Here is a 21,757-nt window from a genome sequence, read left to right on the forward strand (position 1 = left end):
GCACTTATTAAGTATTTAACTTTTTGGGTCCCCATCTGAAGAGTCTGATTCAGCGGTTTTTGGTGAGGTTTTGGAAAGCTGTGCATTTAATAAGTACCCCAGATGATTCTTTTCATCAGAGAAGTTTGAAAAAACACAGCACAATGCTAGACTTCATTCACTGTGCTAAAGATCAAAGACAGCATCCTCATTCAGGGGTGGGCTGCCAGTCATGACCAAGAGCCTTTTTAAGCTCTTCCTCTGCCCTGGAAGAGATGAGATGACCATAGCAGCTGTCTATTGTATGCACTTGAGGGACCCACCTTTGTTCTTTGATGGTGAGCCACAAAATGGCATATATTTTCTCTTTGGTCCCAGACTCACTATCTGATGGCACCTATTCTCATTTGAGAGGAAATAGTTTCATGATTGTAGACCTGGGCCTAGAAAGCCTTCCTCACACTCCCATCTCCAAGTAATGGAATTGACAGTAGTTAGCAGTAATGACTACCTGAAGATCATAGATGAACCAATCTCCCAGTGATGGCTTTTTTAAAAAAATTAAATATATTTTATTGATTTTTTTTTACAGAGAGGAAGGGAGAGAGATAGAGAGCTAGAAATGTCGATGAGAGAGAAACATCGACCAGATGCCTCTTGCACCCCCCCCCCACCGGGGATGTGCCCGCAACCAATGTACATGCCCTTGACCAGAATCGAACCTGGGACCTTTCAGTCCGCAGACCGACACTCTACCACTGAGCCAAACCAGTTTCGGCCCAGTGATGACTTTTTATTCTTTGTAATCCTTTATTCTCTAGATTCTTGGTATCCAAAATATTTTCCTTTTCTTTTATTTTCATTCATGAAAGAAGGAAAAGTAGCAGTTTATGCAATAAAACTTTCTAGCCTTTCTCTAGGCTTGAAATAGTTAAAGCTAAAGCCCATAATAGGATAAAAATAGTAAGGACCTTTGATAAGCAGGCTTTTTATTTTTTTATTAGACATCTGAACTGAAAGCTCTTTGTATTCGAAGATTCTGTTTTGTTGATCACAAAAATGAAGCACCGTTTAGAATCTGATTTTGCACACGGATTATTACATCAGGATTCCCACCTTCACTCCGCAAGTTGCAGGGCACCTATGTTCTGTTTAGTTTTGGGTCCAGTTCCACAGAATGGGACAGCCATACACTTCCTCCTTAATTTTACAACTAGGAATTGTGCAATTGTGTCATGAATAAAGAGCTTTGAGGCAATAGTGAGAAATTTAAAAAAAAAAAGAACATCTTTTGGTAATGGTCTGTAGTTGCCTTGAACAATTAGTGGGCAAGAGAAATCTTTTCTGATATAGGATAATAAGTGGTTCTAATAGCATACCTCTCTTTTTAGAATATCTGTTTGAGGCAACCCAATTGAGGCAGTTTACATTAAGAGTGGGGTAAGTACCAATCTGACCTGATGTAATCGCTCACTAAACATCAGAGGGCATAGAAGGAGTCATCCTGAAACCCCCTTATAGTTCTAAGAAAGCACTCATCTATATATATAAGAGCCTAATATGAAAAGTGTCCCCTCAACCGGGAGACCAGGAGTCAGCATGGAATGAAGGAAGGTCCTGACCAGCAGCCGGGGAAGAAAGGCCCCAGCTAGTAAGTAGCCAGAAGGAAAGTCCCGGCTGGCAGCCAGAAGGCCCTGATTGGCTCTGATCACCGCCCAGGCCTAGGGACCCTACCTGTGCATGAATTTATAATGCACTGGGCAACAGAGTATATTTTTACAAACTGCAAAATGAACAGCTATGTTTCTGGTTTGCATGGCCTGCACTGATTGTGTTCATTGTTGTACCCCTATTTCCCTATCCATAACTGATTCTCAATAAATATTTCTTGCATAAATCAAGAAATGAATGAATATTTCATTCTTGTTACCCTAGAGGTTTGTACAGAAAGACTGTCCTTCAAGAGGCGCTGGAAGGGTTCTGGCTTGAAGTCCCTTTATTGACCAACCTTGTGGAGCACTGAAAATGGTCAAGGATCGTGGTAACGATGACACATTTTCTGGAGAAACACTCACCATGAATAAGTAGGGAGCAGCAGGCTTTCTTCCTTGCTTTTGGTCTCCTCTCTGCCACTCCCAAAACATGACCATGCTGCACAGTGGTATGTATCTTGCTCCAGGGTCTACAGTTGAAGCAGCTTCCCATCTCTTGACACAAATCATTCTCTCGTAAGGCTCAGATTGTTCAATAGCTTTCCCCAAACTGAGCTGAAAGTTGTTTCTGAATTCTCCCTATCAGGACCATACAAAACCTAACTTTCTCCCAGATGGACACTCTACATATTTGCTGGCAACATTTATAACTCCACATGACCCTTTTAATGTAATAACGATAACTAACCCTAACCCTAACCCTAACCCTAACCCTAACCCTATTTACAGTATGCCAGGCCCTATGATAAGTGCTTAATCTCCTTTAACCTTCCTAATAAACCTGCATGTTCAATGCCACTATGATCTTTGTGCCATAAATAAAACCATAAGGTTAAGTCATTGGCCTACATTCACCAAGTTAGGAAGGTAAAGCACAGAGACTTAAACATGTCTATATTGGGGTTCAGTTTCAGGTCAACTTCATAATGAATTTCCCGTTATTTGTTTAAAAAGCTCAAGTTACTCTGTTATTGGTAGCTAACATTGGCCTAACAAATATACTCACCAATCTGCATTTTGCAGCCTCCAGCTTCCTCTTGGGGAAAAAAAAAAAAAAAAAAAAAGTCAGATTTTTGTTTTCTGTGTCTCACAGCCTTTCTCTTTTTCGGCAGATTCATACAGATCACCAAACATGGTCTGAACGACTTCTGACAGGAGCAAACCGTGCCTACAGAGCAGAACAAGTAAATTCCCACTCTGCCTGGCCACTAGGCAGTGTTTCAGAGATAGCACAGACCATGCTCTACCACCCCCTCTTTCATTAAATACAGAATAGGTAGGTTACCCTGCTGGGAAGGGCCAAGTGTGGCAAGATGAGAAGAGGAATACATTTCCCTTTTGTTTATCCTTCCACATGAATACATTGCCTCATGGTCTGGAAACAAAATCATTTTTTTTTTTTTTCTTGAGCAAATTTCGATGTCTATAAGACAGCTCTGAGTATTTTACAGCCCTGGGTTGACTCAGAGTATCCCAGCCTTTTATCAGAGAAAGCACAATATTCCACCTGACCACTGTTTCATAAATAAAGACTGATTCACAAGAACATGGGAAAGATAAGTGACCGTAGAGGTCAAGAAAGAGGAAATATGTTTAAGCCGCAAAAGTGAAAAAGATAAAATCACACTCACATACTCACTACAGTTAAGTCTTTAAAAAAGTGCGTGATCGCAAACCTATCTGTACTTCCACTTTTCTCAGGTTTTTCCAGCCCGGTTGGAAAGGCAGCCACAAGGTTAGATTAAGAATAATGTTATTTTCCTGCTTCTTATCCACTCAGACCCACTCCCGGAGAATCTCATGCATACTCTAATTCAGGTGCTCTCTATTTTCACGGCGTGTTAGTTCGCTTCCTTATTTTTTACACTGGCTGCTCCCAGTAAGGTGTGATGCTGAGGTCTTGGCTGGCCACCAAGCCAAATGACAGCTACTGGCCAATGCTACTGACTGCCAGGGCCCGGCATTCAGAGAACCAGAGCTACCAAAGTCACTCTGCCACCCCTCCGAGGCCCCAGTCAGGTCCAAATATTTGAGTCCTAGTAAAAAAAACCACTCTTTAGACTCCCTTGTGGACATCTCCCCTCCCCCCTGGGAGTTATTATTAGTAAACAAATCATCAAAAAGGCTGATTGGGGTTGAGCCAATTCTCATGACTGCAGTGGAAGGTAGACTCCTTTGTGTATCGATTATGATTCTCCTCTTACTATCATGCAACCATTTACCTGCTTATTATTGTTATCACTTGAGTTAGCATGCTCAGGAGGAGAAATTGGAAATCCAATTGATTTTAATAGCAAATTCGGTGGAATGTTCGGTGAAGGAAAAGATCCTGAAAATGCAATACTGGCTACAAAGTGATTTGAGGATTATTCATGGGCTTTGCTGATATCTGTGCCCGTCCAATCATGCACTGCCCCAGATAATTGGAAACGTGCCATATATGCAAAACCATGTCAGTGGGCAAGATGACAGTGTGAAACAGCAGATCTGGGTGCTGCTGCGAGCTCGGTCTACCACAGTGCGATACAATCAGCTAAAAACAAATGTGAAAACAAAAAGATAAAGCTACTGAACAAGACAGGATGCGGCATTAGTTTGGAAATAGAAATCCATGGGTTTAATATTCAGTGTACAGACCCATCAAAAGTCAATTAAAGGTTTAACATTTTCATGCTGATTCATATGTGTGTGCATGTTTCCTTAAGCCCTGGTGCAGAAATAAGTATTTATAATTATAAATAAGCCTTTACTCATGAAGTCCCTTAGGCCTACCATGCTCATGAGTTGGAGTATGTAAGTCTAGGAAAAAGAACTGTTAGAAATATTAAAATATGCCCCCAGATCTGAGAGATGAAACATAAAAAGGGGGTGGGGGCAGGGTGGGGAGGGTCAATGGGGAAGAAAAGGGGAAATCTGTAATACTTCCAACAATAAAAATACATTTAAAAAATTTATTATAGCTGGTACCATTGTTATAATTATTTTCAGCTTCAATTATGGCAATTATGGGCTTTTCTTCTTTTTTTTAACCATGCTTTATTTTCAGCCTCCTGAGATAGTAACCTGTAATTTTATTCATTAGTTTTTTTTACCCTCCCAAAGGGAAAAGAAGTCAAATTCGAAGGAGTTTGATGTGATAAAAATGGCAAGGAGGTAAGAGGGTTCTAAACTCAGGAATTCTTTGCAGGAAACAGTGTTGTGTTGGGAAAGTGCATGCCAAATGATTTTAACTCTAATTTCTGATTCTGAAAATAAAATAAAATAAAATAAAATAAAATAAAATACAAATGATTTGATTCTATTAGCTCTTCCTTCCCGTTGGGAGTAAAGAGCTGATGACTGTTCAACAGTTGAATCCAGGCAATGAAAGCAGAGCTGGAAGGCCCTGTCCCCTCCTCTGCTGGGGTGGGGGTGGGGGCAAAGGTGGAGGTGTGGCTGGGCAGGCTGGGGCAGTCTAGAGAGCTAACACCCTTGAAAACCCCCTTTAGCTGTAAAAAACCCCTGTAGCTATTCCTTCTCTGCCTCTCCTGGCCATGTGCCAAGGCAGAAAAGGTGACAGGGTGGCTGTGCTAATATACCTTACTTCTCAAAATTCAAATGTTATTGACCCATGATTTCCAGGACCCATGGCCCCTGTCTTTCCCCTGGTTCTTGGCCTTCCCAGGAGAAAGGAGAGGGACAGCAGTGACACTTGAAGTCATCCCTGGTTACTGGAATGCAAAAAAACCTGAGAGGCTTCTGAGCAGCAGTTAATGGAGTCACCTTGCAGGCAATCTGCAGCAGTAATTATTTTAAAGAGGGGAGGAGGGCAGTGGAATGAAGAAAGAGACCAATGTGGGATGATGAGGGATGCAGAGAGCAGGTGAGGTCACCTCCTGGGATTATAACAGGACAGGGCTGAAAAGATAAGGGAGAGGCAAGTTGAAGAGCTTTTTTCCCCTTTCAGATGAAAGGCCTGAGGTTCACGAAGGCTATGCCTTTTACGGTTTCTGAAAAATAAGGTTGGACATTTTCATAAAGATGTTGATGTTATGCAACAGGGCCAAAACCAGCTATCTGACACCAGCTAGCTACACTGTGGGCAAGAAGCAGGAATGAGGGCCGACAGGAGGATGGGGTGGAGCAATGTTTCCCATCACCCAGAAGGCCTTGGAGGAGTCTTGATATACTGTTATAGTGCCTCTAATCAGGGCACCACCCTGGGGCTAGATCTTATCCAGCCAATAAGCTCTCTGCTACCCAGAGCTTTAATATCAGAGCAGTCGAAAAGGAAACTTTCGGAACTTCCATTCCAATGTGCATTCGTGCTCTACTTACTAGAGATGCGTGTGGCAGGCATAGTGTGGAGGGCAGAAAATGCCACCTCCCGCACAGTTAGATCTCTCTGCTTTTCTGCATTCTCCTCCTCCGCTAGTTTCCCAGGCCAGATTGAGGGGTGGGTAGTGGAAAAGGCATTGAGATCCATCTTTTTCAAATGCCAGTTTTTCTCTCGGTCTCCTGATTCTTTGAGCAATTGGAAGGGTTCCTAGAGCAAACGGAAGCTGTGGTTGTAACTCAGTCACCCCTGAATTGTATTAGCCAGACCATTACAGTTCTGCCTGTCATGCTGAGATTGCAAATCTCCAAGGCATGGACCCGCTCTTCTCTTCCATTTTATATTACATCCAACTCAAGATTGGCCCTTGAGAAATCACAAATACAAATAAAATGAATATGATTTCACATAAATGCCATCTCAACTACTATATATTAAAAAAGAATGAAAAAATTCAGGAAACTCCTAGTCAAATTGGTAAGTGAAATTAAGATAGAAACAGAAAAATAAAGCACCTCCTATGGACTCTCCCATTTGAAATTAGTGTGACATTCCAGTAGAATACTGCTTAACTCAGTTTAAAATGTGGCAATGGCCAAAAACCGGTTTGGCTCAGCAGTAGAGCGTTGGTCTGCGGACTGAAAGGTCCCAGGTTCGATTCTGGTCAAGGTCATGTACGTTGGTTGCGGGCACATCCCTGGTAGGGGGTGTGCAAGAGGCAGCTGGTCGATGTTTCTCTCATCAACGTTTCTAGCTCTCTATCTCTCTCCTTTCCTCTCTGTAAAAAAAAAAAATCAATAAAATATATTAAAAATAAAATAAAATGTGGCAATGGCTTCTAGAATTTGACCAACAACTATCATTTGACACCTGTATCCAACTGGTTTTCAAAACCTATGGCTTCTTACATAGTACTGCTGGTATCTACTTCCTCTATAAAAAAACAAAAAAACAAAACACAAACTAATCGTAGTCACCATGCTCTAGAATTCTAGTATCTGGCAGGTGTAAGAATTCATAAACATCATTTAAAATTTCATAATTATTTTAAGTATCATTTTGATTATATTAAACTAGAAGCCCCGCGCATGGATTCATGCACTGGTGGGGTCCCTCGGCCTGGCCTGTACCCTCTCACAATCTGGGACCCCTTAGGGGATGTCGGATAGCTGGTTTCAGCCCAATCCAGACAGGAGAAAGCCTGATCCTGTGCATTGAGCATCTTTCCCCTGGTGGCCAGTGTGAGTCATAGCAACCAGTTGACCAATTGGTTGTTCTGTCATTTGGTCACTTAGGCTTTTATATATATAGATGAGAGGCCTGGTGCATGAAATTCATGCATGGGGTGATGGTGGTGAGGGATGTCCTGTCCCTCAGTCCATCCTGCACACTCTCCAATCTGGGACTCCTTGAGAATAGAATTTACAACTGTATCATTAATCTATTTTTTTTTTTCCTATATGAAACTGGTTTTGTCTCTACAACATATTTTAGTATAAAGTCTTTGAATAGATATGATACTTTTCATCACAGTAGGGTAATTTTTTCATTTATGCTTGCTTTTCCATTTGGGTTTGAAACCCTGGAGAGTTTCTTCTGGCTTTAGGGCTATTTGTTGGATGCCAAAGTGATCTTGATAGTGGTGCTTGTCCTTAATCACCCTTTGCTTGTCACATTCGATTGTCTCAGTGTTGTTAGTCTTTCATAAAGACGGTTAGCCACTCCTCATTCTCCTTAGTTACTTCTCTTTCTTTTGCTTGACCCTTTTCCCTCCTATGTCCAACTGGAGCCATTCATGAACTCTTTTGTAAATGCTTCATTAGTGGCCATGCTTAGGAAGGCATCTTTCTTAGTTACAGCAGTTTTCCACTGCTGAATTGCTAAACTCCCTGTGCCCTCTGCCCGTATGTGGGCCTTGACCCATTTCTTGATGAACTTGAGACTCCATTCATCTCTTGAGATCTTCAGTGGTTAGTTCCAATGCGTGCCTCTAATCCAGGCAAAGCCACATGATAGAGTGAATATTTGCATAGTGCTGAGAACAGCACCTGTTGTGCAGTAAATGCTATGCAATCGTTAAATGCATAAACAAGTGAATTGTGCCCTGTATGTACTGGAATGGGCTGAGGTTTGCATATACTTCTTTTGTACCCTTATTAATGCCTTTGTCATAGTCCATAGTTAGTGATGTGCTGGAGCTGGCTTGCATAGGCTTATGTTACTTGCTAAATTTTCAGGAGCTTGGTGACCTGGCTGTTGAACACAGCCATAATGAAAAATTAAATTAAATGAACTTAAAAGTAATTTGTTTTAAAAACAGAGGTAATAAATACTCAAAACTCATTAAGACTTTTTTTACATTTTGATGTTATCTGTGTGTGGAGGTTACTTATGTCTGCTGAATCTGTATGTAGGTAGCTCACATCCATGGACAGCATATGGCTATGGTTGCTTTCTTTAGTGAATATTTTCTTTCAGTGGATAGAAGGGGAAGCCTCATGCTGTTTCAGATATTACTCTTACCAGAAATTGCCTTCCAACCATTCTCATGAAAACTTTTTCTATTAAAAATTATTTAACATATAGCATTTATATATAAAATATGTACCTATAGTATATATGATATAAATGTATAGTTCAATAACTAATTTGTAATATTCATGAAACCACTATCCAGGTCAATAAATGGAAGGTGATCAGCACCTATGAACCCTTAGATGCCTTTTCCAAGAGAGAGAAAAACCACTTTCCTCATTTAAACTTTATTCTACTTTATAGTTTCTCCACTTCTTTTTATATAATTTCACATCATTTGTTTGTTTCGAATTTGGAATTTTACATCAATGAAATCATACAGTATGTATATGTTTGGCTTCTTTCTCCTTCCCTTTTCAATATTATTGTTGTGTGCTTCAGACATGCTATCATTGCTAAAAAAATAAATAAATAAATAAAAAATTAATGCTTGTAGCTATGAGATAAGCAAGCACTTAGTCACTTTAAATGAACTTATCCTGCTAAATGGAGCTGAAATTCAACTAAGTTGTGAAAAGGGGGACCTTCCTGGCCTCAACTGCCTTTGGGCTCTTTCCATTTTCTTGAAGTCAGGTCACCAGAGTTGGCCTCCATATTTGCTCTCTCTGTGTTATCAGAATCAACTTCCTGGAAGTGCAGCAATCTTCTAAGCACAACACCTGGCTGGTGGCAGGTGACCACCACCTTGGCAGCCCAGGTGGTACTTGACATTGACTGGAAGGGTGCTGTCTCCTTCCACCCTGTGTTGGGGATCCAGGCCTGCTCTGGTTGGGGCACAGGTGGCTTCCTTATGGTGCCAATCTTGAACTGTTGGGGGCTAGGCAGAGGGTATGATGGGGTAAAGCCAACCTTCTGCAGTCCTTGCAGGGAATCTATGTGCAGGAGGTAGAAATTTGGGAAGTGATGCACTTAGGTGCTCAGTAAGAAAGAAGTTCTCCATTAGCATTACAGAAGTCCATCTGCTGTTCCAGAAGCAAACCTTTAGCTTCTGAATTGAGGAAAGTTTATGATGTTCCAAGGGGAAGTTCTGGGGCAGCTTCAGGGAAGCTGACATAGAGTAGCACTCAAAGGAGAAGAGGCAGTGGCCTTTACCAATGTAAGGAAGTAGCATGGTATTTACAGTTGCTACAACTGTACTGGTGTGCAGTGCCTTGGATATGCGTGTGTGGTGGGGAACAGAGCTCCTAGCCTCTAAGGACTCTTAGTTCATCTTGCTAACTTTAATAAAATTTAGGGATCTCTCCTATTGTGTAGAAAAAAAAATCAAAACAAAGCAAATTAACTCGGCTGTGTTATAATCTCTAGATCGCTCTTAGTTTTGTACCATTGTTCACAGCAAAACTACTCAAATGAAAGATCTACACCAATAGCCTTGATCTCCTTTATTCTGGTCACTTTCCCAGAGTCAAGAAACTGAAATGAAGAATAAGATACCTTGGGTAAAGAGCTACTGGAGGACAAGTAGAAATTCCTGGGACTCACAAATGCGATAGATGAAGTTGGTACTGATTAAGACAAATGGAGAATCCATCCTGAGCGCCAAAAAACATCTAATAGAATTTCCAAAAATGGAGACTTGAGAAAAAGAGGAGATGGATAAAACAAAATAAATTTTTTTCTCTCAGAATGATCACATTGAAAAGGCCTATAAAATGCCATGCTGAATAATAGTTTTTAGCATCTTACACCGACTATATTCCTGGTAAATTTCAGAACATGGGAAATAAAAAAAAAATGACTAAAGAATTTTCAGAGGAAAAACTGTTTACCTACAAAGGCAAAGGAATTAACTTTTATTTCAGAGTTTTCATCAAAAGCACTAGGTGCGAGAAGATAATGTCCAATAACTACAACTCTGAAAGGAAAGATTTTATTCTAGAATTTCAGATCTGGCCAAAAAGACATTTTCAGAAAAACAAGAAGTCCAAAAATTTTGTCTCTCAACTTTTTCTAAAAAAACCCTTTAGGATATATCAAGAAAAGTGAAAATGAATCCAAGAGAAAAGTGGATATGGAATCCAAGCAACAGCAAAACTAATTTAACCTATATATATATGTATATATAAAACCCTAACATGCAAATAGACTGAACGGCAGAACAACCGAACAACTGAACAACTGATTGCTATGATGTGCGCTGACCACGACAGAGTGTGCATGGAACATGGTGGCATCTGCAGCAGGTGGCAGAGCGCAGAACATGGTGGGCATCGACCATGGTGGGATGGTGGGGCAGGTAAGTGAGGGCGCCAGAACAAGGCGGGGTGCCAGTCAGTGTCATAGGGGCTAGCCTTCAGTGGTTACTGAAAATTCTTTACACCGTGTGCTGCAGTCCAGCCAGGTGCTCCAACCTGTTGCTTGTGCCTGGCACTGGTCCCGATTGTTTGGTGCAGTCCTTGGGTGTGAGTGGTGGCTGCTGGCCCTGATTGCCCCTGAGGGCTTCTCCACCTCCCCCTGCTCTTGAGGGGTGACTGGGGCAACAGCTGCTGCTTGCACCTGCTGACTGCACTGGCCTGGCTCGCACCTACTGCTAGTGCCAGGCCTCAGTCACTCCACACCATCAGTGCATGGGAGTGGGGCTGCCAGCAGACAGGGGATCAGGGGCCATATCAGGAGGGGAAGCAGGGATGTGGAGGATGGGTCAAGACCCGCCTCTATACCCACCACAGCCTCACAGCTCAGAGTTCCTTTCAAGGTGCACGAATTCATGCAATGGGCCCCTAATAATATGATAAAATCCTAGGGTGACCCAAAATATAACATGAAGCCCAAGGTCCCAGAAAGAATATCTTCAAAGAGAAAACGAATAATATCACAAAATTTTATCATCAAGAAGGTGTGTCATCCTACTGGTAAGATAATGATTTGTTTTACCAATCACAAGAAAGACTGACAATTAGAAGCTCTGAGAAAATAAGCTGTTTTTTTTTTTTTTTTTTTTTTTTTTTTTTTTTTTTTTTTAAATATAATCTAAATATTGAGCCAACTAAAATGTGACAGTTTTGAGTACTTGATGAATTATAAGAAAAGGTTATTTGTTTGGACTTGATGTTTGGAATATTTTCCTTCCACACAACAAGATTAGCTGAGATTTGGGGGTTGGGAAGTTTAAGCAGGATAACATTTGAAGGCACCCAATACAATACCTACTATATAGCAACTGCTCACATATGAGTTCCTTCTTCATTATCCTTCCCCCAGCTCCTAGCACTTCTATTTTTTGGCAAACTTGGGTTTTAAATAAGCACATCAAACTTCGCAGGTGTATAAATGAAATTTCAATCACTAAAAAATATAATTACATTTCCCTTTGGGAAGAAACAAAAGCAGTTTGGCCAGATATATAATTAAATGACTCCATTGGATTGCCCACAAAGTTCCGAAGCATAAGTAATATTTAGAGAGAAGATTTTTTGTTGTTGTTGGGGATTGTTAATGCTCTTAATACCTTAAAGAATTAATGTAGTTACTGAAAATACAATATTAGACAGAAGTACGTGTTCTCTCTGAAGAAAAAGCAGTATATCATAACAGACCCAAGTGATACATTTGATTACTTTACTCTCCCCCCTCCCCCCTTCTTTATAGCAAAACATATATTCCCACCGCTCTGTTGTCATGTAGTCATTTCAGAGATTGGTGTGTTTCAATAGGTTTCCTGTCCTTCCTTTAAAAGAAGTAGAGTGTATGAGAAATCCTAGGCAGATCATTAAAATTGTAATAGTATCCCAATGTGGAAGAGGAAAGAGAAGTCCTCTGCTTCATGCTGGATTTATTTTTAGTGCCCAGTGGTGTGTTTTTTGTATGGCTCTTGGATTAGGTCGTCCCAAAAGGAAAGGATCACATTAACATTAGTGTTTGTGGTGAGATATAATATTATTTAATGGGACTGTAGTCTTTTAAACATAGATGAAAACCGATGGAGATGATCCTATATCAAATCCTATTTCTTGAAATCAGCTATTTTGGCCAGTAATGTGTCTGACTATTCAATGTAAACTCATCCTTTTTTCCTCTCTCTCTTTTAATAAAACAATTTATTGCCCAATTTCAGATAGCAATCTATTGTCTGATGCATGCCAGACCACATGCAAAGTATCTGTCAGATTTGCCGGGGAATCTTAAAGTCATAATTTATTTGCTTCCACATCAATGTAGCCCCAGTATCTCCCCAGCATTTTCTAAAAATGCAAAGTCAATAAGGATAGATACCCAATATGCTAATAAGAGGTAGCTCAATTATTTATTTATTTTAATATATTTTTATTGATTTTAGAGAGGGAGAGGGGGAGATAGAAACATCAATGATGAGAGAGAAGCATTTACCGGCTGCCTCCTTCATGCTCCCCACTGGGGATTGAGGCCTCAACCTGGGCATGTGCCTTGACTGGGAATGGAATTGGACCATGATCTCCTGGGTTGACGCTCAACCACTGAGCCATACCAACCGGGTTAGTAGGTAGCTCAATTATTGATGGTTCTGTTACTTCAAGTTAGTCCTGGAGCACAGTCCCTCCTCTTTGCTTCTGCCTGATGTTTCCAATTCTCACCTCTCATTAGAGCCTCAGCAGGGTGGGGTTTCAAGAACAGGTGAGTGGCAAGATGAATGCAAGCTAATTTTAATCTTTTGGGAGCTTTGGGAAAAGGTTGATGAGGAAGAAGTTTTAGAATGATTTAGAAACTAGAGATTTTCATTTGCTTTTGCCAACCACTGGCATTGTACTAGTAAGATTAGCTCTGAAGGTTCATGTAAAAACAGTGTTTTCACAATCACCATTAAGAAAATCACCCTACTCAAAACGTTAATAGATAATGTTCTTTCTGCTAACTTTGTGATTTTGGTGTCAACTTCAAAAAGAAAATAACCAGTTATTCTACTAGTAACATGAGACTTTTTGGGGAATAGAGTTGAGAATTGCCGTTTAGGACAAGTAAGCTTTGGTGAATTGTAGGCAAGTCCAAAGAGACAAAGGGGAGATTAGCTTCCATTAGGGTTCAGGAGGATGTTGGGGAGGATTGCTTTGAATAAAAGTTCACTGGAGAAGAACAAGAGTTTGAGGTTGTGGTGCTTTCTCATTGGCTGCAATTGATGCCTATTATGTTGTTGCTGGGACAGGGAGAGAATCTTCCAGTTTTCTTTTTAAAGCAGGAGGTAACATTTTTATATGAAAAATGTCTTATTAATTGTGCTCATTGTATTGCTTTTTCAAATTTACCAAGGAATTAAAATTTTTCAAAATTCAAAGAAAGGTTATACAGTTGATAAAAGCTGAAATTCAAACCCAACACCAAAACTCATATATTTAAGCACTTGGCTATAGACATCTTGTTATACATAATCTCCCCATTCTCCAGGCATATGCACCATTTTACATGAGGAAACAGGAACAAGATATATGGAAGAATATTATATAAACCTACTGAAAAGGCTTGATTCTCTTCTGACCTCAATGAATTATTTAAAAAAAAAATATATATATATATATATATATATATATATATATATATATATATATATATATATATATTGATTTTTAGAGGAAAGGAGAGGGAGAGAGAGCTAGAAACATCAATGATGAGAGAGAATCATTGATTGGCTGTCTCCTGCAAGCCCCCTACTGGGGAGTGAGCCCACAAGCCAGGCATGTGCCCCAGCCAGAATAGAACCTGGGACCCTTCAGTCCACAGGCCGATGCTCTATCCACTGAACCAAACCGGCCAGGGCTATTTTTAAAGATTATACTTAAAAATAAGCCTATGTAGTAGCTTATTTGTTAACCCTATTTTGTATTTTCTTTCTGTAGTCTGCTCAAATAGACTGAGTTTTTCATTCAACGATATTTATTCATCTACTCAGCCGTGTGGTAGATGTAGCTAATGTAGAAAAGTTAAATTAAAAATATCTTTCTATCTTGGAAAGAATTTAGAGTCTGGTTAAGTAGACTTGATAATACATGTAAAACAAGAATGAATAACACCAACACAAATATATGTGCAGAATTTTGATACAAACTCTTAGTGCTCGAAGAAGTAGAAAGACAGAAATCAGTGCTGTCTGGAGTAACCAGGGAATGATTCATGAAGAAGGAATTTTAGAATTTCTTTGAAATATGATTGAGACTTGAAAACACTAAAAAGAATATTTCAGGTGGGATAAGCAATGACACACAGGTAGTTTGTGTTCATGGAACAGTGATGCGATCTAATAGAAAGGGTGTATACAGGAAGCTATAAAATAGTGAGATGAGTTGGACTGGAAGACATTAATTCTAAGGAGAGTAGTTTATTCTTGTTATCACAGGGAAAAAACCAATTGTAGGCTGTATTTATTGGAAGAAGGCACAATGAAGCTGTCTTTTTGGAAATCTGAATCCTCTAATTTTATTGTTGGGGCTCCGGTCAGCATTACTTTCAATGAGTTAGGTTTTTATGTTACAGTCACAGCTTTCAATAGAAATCTCTTCACAAATCATTCTAAGTGAACCTCTTACTGCACTCACTGTCTAGATGCTGTCAAATGTGGAGGAGGCTGCCAAGTATAACACTCCTTACATATTGTTGCTCCTACCTTGCCCCTCCTTTGGGGCGGAGTGAATGAATCAGATTGGTAATTTTGGAGGGAACAACAGGGCAATGGTAGAATGGTAGCTCATTCCCTTCATCTCCTTTTTGTTGAGAGTGAGTCTTTCCACAGTGTGCCCTCAGCTGCCCTCTGGTATTCGGGAAGCTGAGTAGTAAAGGGATAGATCTTGTCTCCATTGGGGGCCACTGGGCAGTGACGGACAGAGTCCACCTAATTCTGGGTTCATGCTTAAGCCCGTTTACAGATCTAAGTCACATTCTCAGACATCAGTAATAATCTTATTTTAGTTTCATTGGCTTATTCCTTTAATCCTCCTTCTAATTTCTTAATAGATAGAAAACTTGGATAGGAAAGAGGGTTGCTATTTGTTGAGTCTCTCCATCATCTTTTTTTTTTTTAAGCAGTAGTCATATTTTGCACATTAAGAACTATCATATGTATGTCTTTCATTTCACTTTCTTCATTGAATTGTTGAAAACCAAATTTTTACTAAATCAGAATAATTGTATATGCTTTTATAGTCTACATATCTGAGTTTTATTCCTCCTTGATGTTATACTTGTATTCTATACTGTTTTTATATTATGTGAGCATCAGTTGGAAAATAAGCCACCTTCTCCTTTGCACACTGTATATTTTCTGTAATTGTTTTTAAGTTTACAATAAACTATTTTGTTATTTGTGCTTTCTATATACCACCTCACATAGTTCTGTAGAAATAGGCCAAGCTTAGGTCATATAATATTTTATTCTATATTAACAGGCTGAAGAAACAGGCTGGATATAAAAAATGAAGGAGTCAAGTTAATTAGAAGTGATTCAGGTTTTATATGTGACTATAAAAATGTGGCCTCATTGTGAAGCATCATCATCTTACTGATGGCAGGTGGTTATTTTCAAATATACAAGGGACCTCTGAGTGAAATACCTCAAAAAATGGAGCACTAGAGGGGAGTTCACACAATTGAAAGAAAGAGCAAATTGCTAAATAAATAGGAGAGAGAGAGAGAGAGAGAGAGAGAGAGAGAGAGAGAGAGAGAGAGAGAGAGAGAGAGAGAGAACATACACTTTGGAGGAATTTCAACAGTTGATATGGAGAAAAGAAGCAAGATTAGAGAATGAAATGAAAAAGAATCAGACAAATGAGGAGAAAATAATATTTTTGAAACCATGGGAAGGATTAGGTAGTGAATATGCAAATGCTGCATGTTCTGTCAACTGCAAAATAAAGTTTTAGGAGAATGATAATGTTTCCTTGAAGCATTTATTTTATCTTTCATTAATCTGGCTACCCATTCCAGGAATATTTATATAGTGCTTAGTATAAAACTATGTAATTCGTGCTTTTTATATGATAAACACTAAGTAGAGGATTTGATGGAGGAGTTTACAATAGGTTGCTGGTGTGTTATATAGGGTAGTTTTCCCCACAAGGCTCTCTCTTAAATTGAAAGGCTGACTGTGATTATACAGTATGTGGGTGTGTGTGCGTGTCAGCTGGAGTGTGTGAGCAGGAAGCATGTAGTCAAGCTGGCCCCTCTCCTGGCTGATTAAATAAGAAGCAACTAATTCTGTGGCATCCACATCCTGGATAGGAGCCCTGTCCTTTCCAGGCATATTGTCCAATTTGTTTAGAGAGAGGGTCTTTGATTTTAGCCTGGGGGAAAATGCTCCTGCTCTTAGTCCCTTTGTGCATGTGGGAGTGGAGGCAAATGGGTGGGAGTGGGGCTGGCTGGTGCAGCTGCTGTTAGTCTTGTGATGGATCAACTGATTTCTGCCCCCTTCCTACTCTGATTCCAAGTTTGGAGCTTCTCTGGAGCTGGGTTGGAAAATAAGGGCTCCTGTTTCCACAGCAGCCTTCTCCTTTGCACGTTCTCGACTGCCGTCTGTACCCCAGTACCTCCTCCTATCTGCACAATCCCACCTACTTTCCATACTCTAGAAATCTTTCAAATCCTTGTTCTGTGGATGTCACTCCTTTCTCTCAGGACTGTTATAAATTTATTCTTTTTTTGGCATAGATTATTGTCATTTCAGTTGGCTCTTTGCAGGCAGGGGTCATAAATGTTTGTGTTCAATTTAATATATTGAACTGGAAGTCAATTATCAACGTACAAATAAATTGCTAAGACCCTTACTTTGTAATTGTTTTTCTTATGAATATTTGAAAGCTCTTTACTTCTCAAACTGCATTTATGATAATTAATGAATTATGATGATAAACACATATATGTTCCTTTAAAAAAAATCATTATTTTTAAGGATCAAACAGAGTTTCTGACCACCAGATGTAAACTGTGACATCAAACTGAATTGATACAATTCCGGGCAAGGACAAGAAATTTGATATTTTTAAGCAGCTATTGTGTAGAAAAATATATTATTAATATCAAGAGCTGTTTCAGATATTCCAAATATTTATCAAGCAATAGTTATGCTTTATGCACTCTGCTAGACTCAGTGTTTTGGTGAACAAAATAGATGCCTACCTTCAAGGTATTATAGACTAGTTAGTCAGAGAGAAAGACATTAAAATCATGCAAGTATAAATACAACTGTGATGTCTTTTAAAGGAAAATGCAGGTTACTTTGAAGAAGAATATATAGGGGGAGATCAGGAAAAATCCTTCTGCCAAGTGACATTTAAGCAGAAGACTAAGATATTAGCTAGACAGAAGAGTGGAGGAAGTATTGGAGGTGAGAGACAACAGGTGGGATGGCCAGTATGGGAGGAGTAGACCAAGATAAGGCTGGGGAGAAGGGCAGAGACCAAATCAAAATCCTGCAAGGTCTTGGATTATTCCCTAAGAGCTACAGTATTAAATATTTTTACCATTGGCATTGATTAATCTGCTTTATACCTTTAACACTTTGGTCTTTTCAGCTTTGTGGAGAACACAGTGATAAGGTAGCACCACTGCAGTAGCATAAGTGAGAGATGATGGTGGCATGGTTAGAAAATGGCAATGAACATTTGAAAGAGATGGATGAATTTGAGACATATATTGTGTGTTGAATTGATAAGACTGTGATTGTTGAGGTGGGTTTAGCAGGAGCATAATCATGGATTACTGGTGAGATTGAAATGCCATTTATTGGGATGAAGAATAGGGAATAAAGATGACTTTGGGGAAGAAAACTTAATTCAGCTTCTAATTTTTAGCCAAGAAGGAACATCATGAAGGCTATTGAATATATGGATCAGGGTCTCAGAAGAGATGTTGGCTCGTGATATAAATTTGGAAATTGTCATTTTGCAATTGTTATTTATTCCACTGGCGTGGAACATATCAGGGAGAGGAGAAAAAATAGAAAGTCCCAAGATTAAGCCCTGAATAAACACAACACCCAGAAGTTGGACAGAGAAGGAGAAGCTGCTCTGAGAATTTGAAAAGACTAAAGAGATAGAAGGAATGATTACCAGGTGAGCTGAGGTCAAGGTTTTCAAGAGAAGAAAGTATTTTAAGAAGGAATAAATAAGTGATAAGCCCTTAAAATAATCTTTTTTTTTTTAAAAAATACACATTTTATTGATTATTTTTATTTTTTTTACAGAGCAGGATAGAGAGTTAGAAACATTGATCAGCTAGCTGCCTCCTGCACACCCCACACTGGAGATGTGCCCACCACCAAGGTACATGCCCTTGAAGGGAATTGAACCTGGGACCCTTCAGTCCGCAGGCAAGTGCTCTATCCACTGAGCCAAACCAGTCAGAGCTAAAATACTCTTTAAAAAAAATCTCTAAGTTGAAGGATCTGCATTACCTTTTTTCTATAAAGGTTTTAGAAAGAGGCAAAGCCACATTTTAACACCAGGGAGAGAGATTCAGGGGGTTGAGCTGGGCTAGCAGGCTGGTGGTCTTGGTAGAGAGCAAGCAAAGAAAATGTCTCAAGGATCTGGCTTTTCTAGTGCTTTCCCTGGTCCCTCCCCTCCCCAACTTCTTTGCATCCTAATCTCAACAACTATTATGCTAACATGGTACTTGAAAATTTATTGTGAAGGCAATGCCATTGGGGAATTTCTCAAAGAGAATAATTTCTTCTATGATGCACTGGACCAGGTTGAGAACAATGTAGATAGTTAAATCAAGTAGTTTTTTTGGGGGGGGGGGAAAGTTCATTTTTAATTCAAGTTTTCTGACTGATTGTCTGTATTATAGACATATAGACATATTATGTATCATTTGTTTGACCACAAAAAAATGAAGATTAGTTGAAAACTGAGTGTGAACTTCAGAACAATTGTGTAATGAATTTATCATTGCTTGGGAGTATGTTATTTCTTTACTGGCTTATTAAGAGACAATATCCTGTATGCTATTGGCTTGTGAAGTTATTAGAATCCCCACAGTGAAGCTGTGTTAAATAAACTATTGTCAAAGACAAAACCACCTCCTACAAAACTTCTGTTGAGTCTTCTTCCTCCTCCCAGTTTAACATACTTAGGAAGATGAGAGTAAAAAGCATTATGACAGGTCTTTGCATGTGTTTTTTTCAGATCATCATTATGACCAAAGATTATATTCCTAAGTGCTTTGTAGTTATGCAAATGTGAGAGAAGATATTAGGTGGAGTCATGTGAAATTCTCGTTTGTTTGGTAAAAGAAATGGCCAAACAGGCAATTTCATATGGTTCAACCCAATACTTGTTATATGACAAGCCATTTATTTCACAAATGGCTTTTTGTTGTTACAGTAACAACACAAAAAAGACTCGATTAATGACTGTGAACTGTGGTAAGTTAACTTTCACCAAATTTAATTTTACTTTCTAGTACTGAGCATGATGTTTAAAATGTTTACTCCTCACATACTTTCTTTGTTAAATGGTTTCAAACAGCTCCATGGAAGGAACTTAACCTGAAATACAGTGAAAAGTTTTCAAGGTTTACCGGTTTTACTCCCAGTCTTTTCCTTATACCTTCGCTGTAAATGGATAGGGTTTCCTATGCCTCCGAGCTATTTTTGGGTCTGTTCTTGAGAAATGGAAGAAGCGTTCCCTTGGCTGTCTTGAAGGATAGTAGCTGTCCTAGCAATCCTTTTATTACTCTTCTCAGGCCACTTTACCTACCAACGTATGAGGAATTTCACAAGAGCGCAAATTTCCAGTGCTTAATGATGGTCTATTACAATAAGATCTTTCATTCTTGGCCAGAATCTGCTCTCCTGGAGTTGAATTTATCTTAAAATTGAACTGAAGCTGGAATTTTTTTTTTCTACCAGAGCTAGTAATTTTTAACAATTGAGAATAGATTTAATATAAAGGGAGATTAGATATTGATTTTACATATGTGTGTATACACAAAAAAATAATTTAGAGATTTGTTATTGCTGTAAATACTGTAAGTGGTATTCTAATTCATGAAGTTTGAGCTTGTGTGAACATGTTTTAAATTTGAAAAACTGTTATTGAGAAATAAATTGAAATTGGAGTTAGTAAGGGCCTAGTAGTTCCTTGCTCTTAATATAGACAAAACATTTGAAAAATGTTTGGAGCAGATAGATTTAGTGTTCACAATCTGTGGACCCTGAAATGATACACACAGTTGCATTTTCTTGAGGTTGGGGATAACTGGAAATTACTGAGGGACTCCAGGAAGCTGTGCAGAACGTGTACCTCAGTTAATCTCCTAAGAAACTGCAGCATTTATACCCAAATTCTCTTCAGTCATTGGTTGAATGCTGCTCTTGGTGTGATGGAGGTAGTTAATTCTTTGACCCTCTGACCTGTGATCTGTGCAGACAGAGAGATTGTGGCCACCAGAGAGAGCCATTGGACAGTGGGAAGTCAGCTTCAGGCACTACACTGGTAACATGTAAGGGTATATGAGTAGGGTACCAGCAATATCTGCTACAGTCTCCTCCTTTTCCTACTCAGACCCACCATGCGTCATCCCCATAAGTTCATTCCATTCTGCCATTGATTCTTCTAGGTGGTGGCTAGTTACAAATTCTATAAATAGGGAAAAAAAATTCTAGAGGTGCCCTATAAATTCTCTGAGTTCCAAATATATTATTGTCCCTATGATGTGGAAGAAATTCTAGCTCCCATGTAAGTCAATTACCCTTGCTGGTATAACTCTTGTCTGTTGGTCTCTCAGCATTAATAGTGAAAATGACTTTCAAGACAGCTCAGGGAATGCTTCTTCCAAATATTCTGCCATAGAATTTCTGGTATTCTATCATCATCCCCCCAACACCCCAGTTTCAAGTAGCTATTCTAGCAAGGCATTACAACCAGCTGTGGCTGTCTTTTCCAGATGTTCAATCCTGGGTCACAAGAGAGCACACCCATAGATTTTCATTTACCCAATATTATATATCACCTCCTTTGGTTCAGGAGTATCAAGATCCATTCCCAACATGTTCTCCTATTCCTGCCAATACATAGTAGTTGGGTTCTGCATTTCTTTTCATGGATGATTCCTTTCTTCCGATAGCAGGGACGCAAGTCTGATCATGCTGAAACTTGACCCAGTTATTCACCTGGAGCAATCAGAGGAGGCAGGGCACGTCTTGAGGAGGTGAACATTACGTTGTGAGACATCTGCCAAAAGTACGGATTGGCATGATCTGTAGACAAGAAACGGCTGCTCTGATAGCAGGGAGATTGGCAGTTTGTGCCAACCCAGA

This window comes from Pipistrellus hanaki, assembly GCF_964339955.1.
Source record: "Pipistrellus hanaki genome assembly, chromosome: 3".
In the NCBI taxonomy this organism is placed as follows: domain Eukaryota; kingdom Metazoa; phylum Chordata; class Mammalia; order Chiroptera; family Vespertilionidae; genus Pipistrellus; species Pipistrellus hanaki.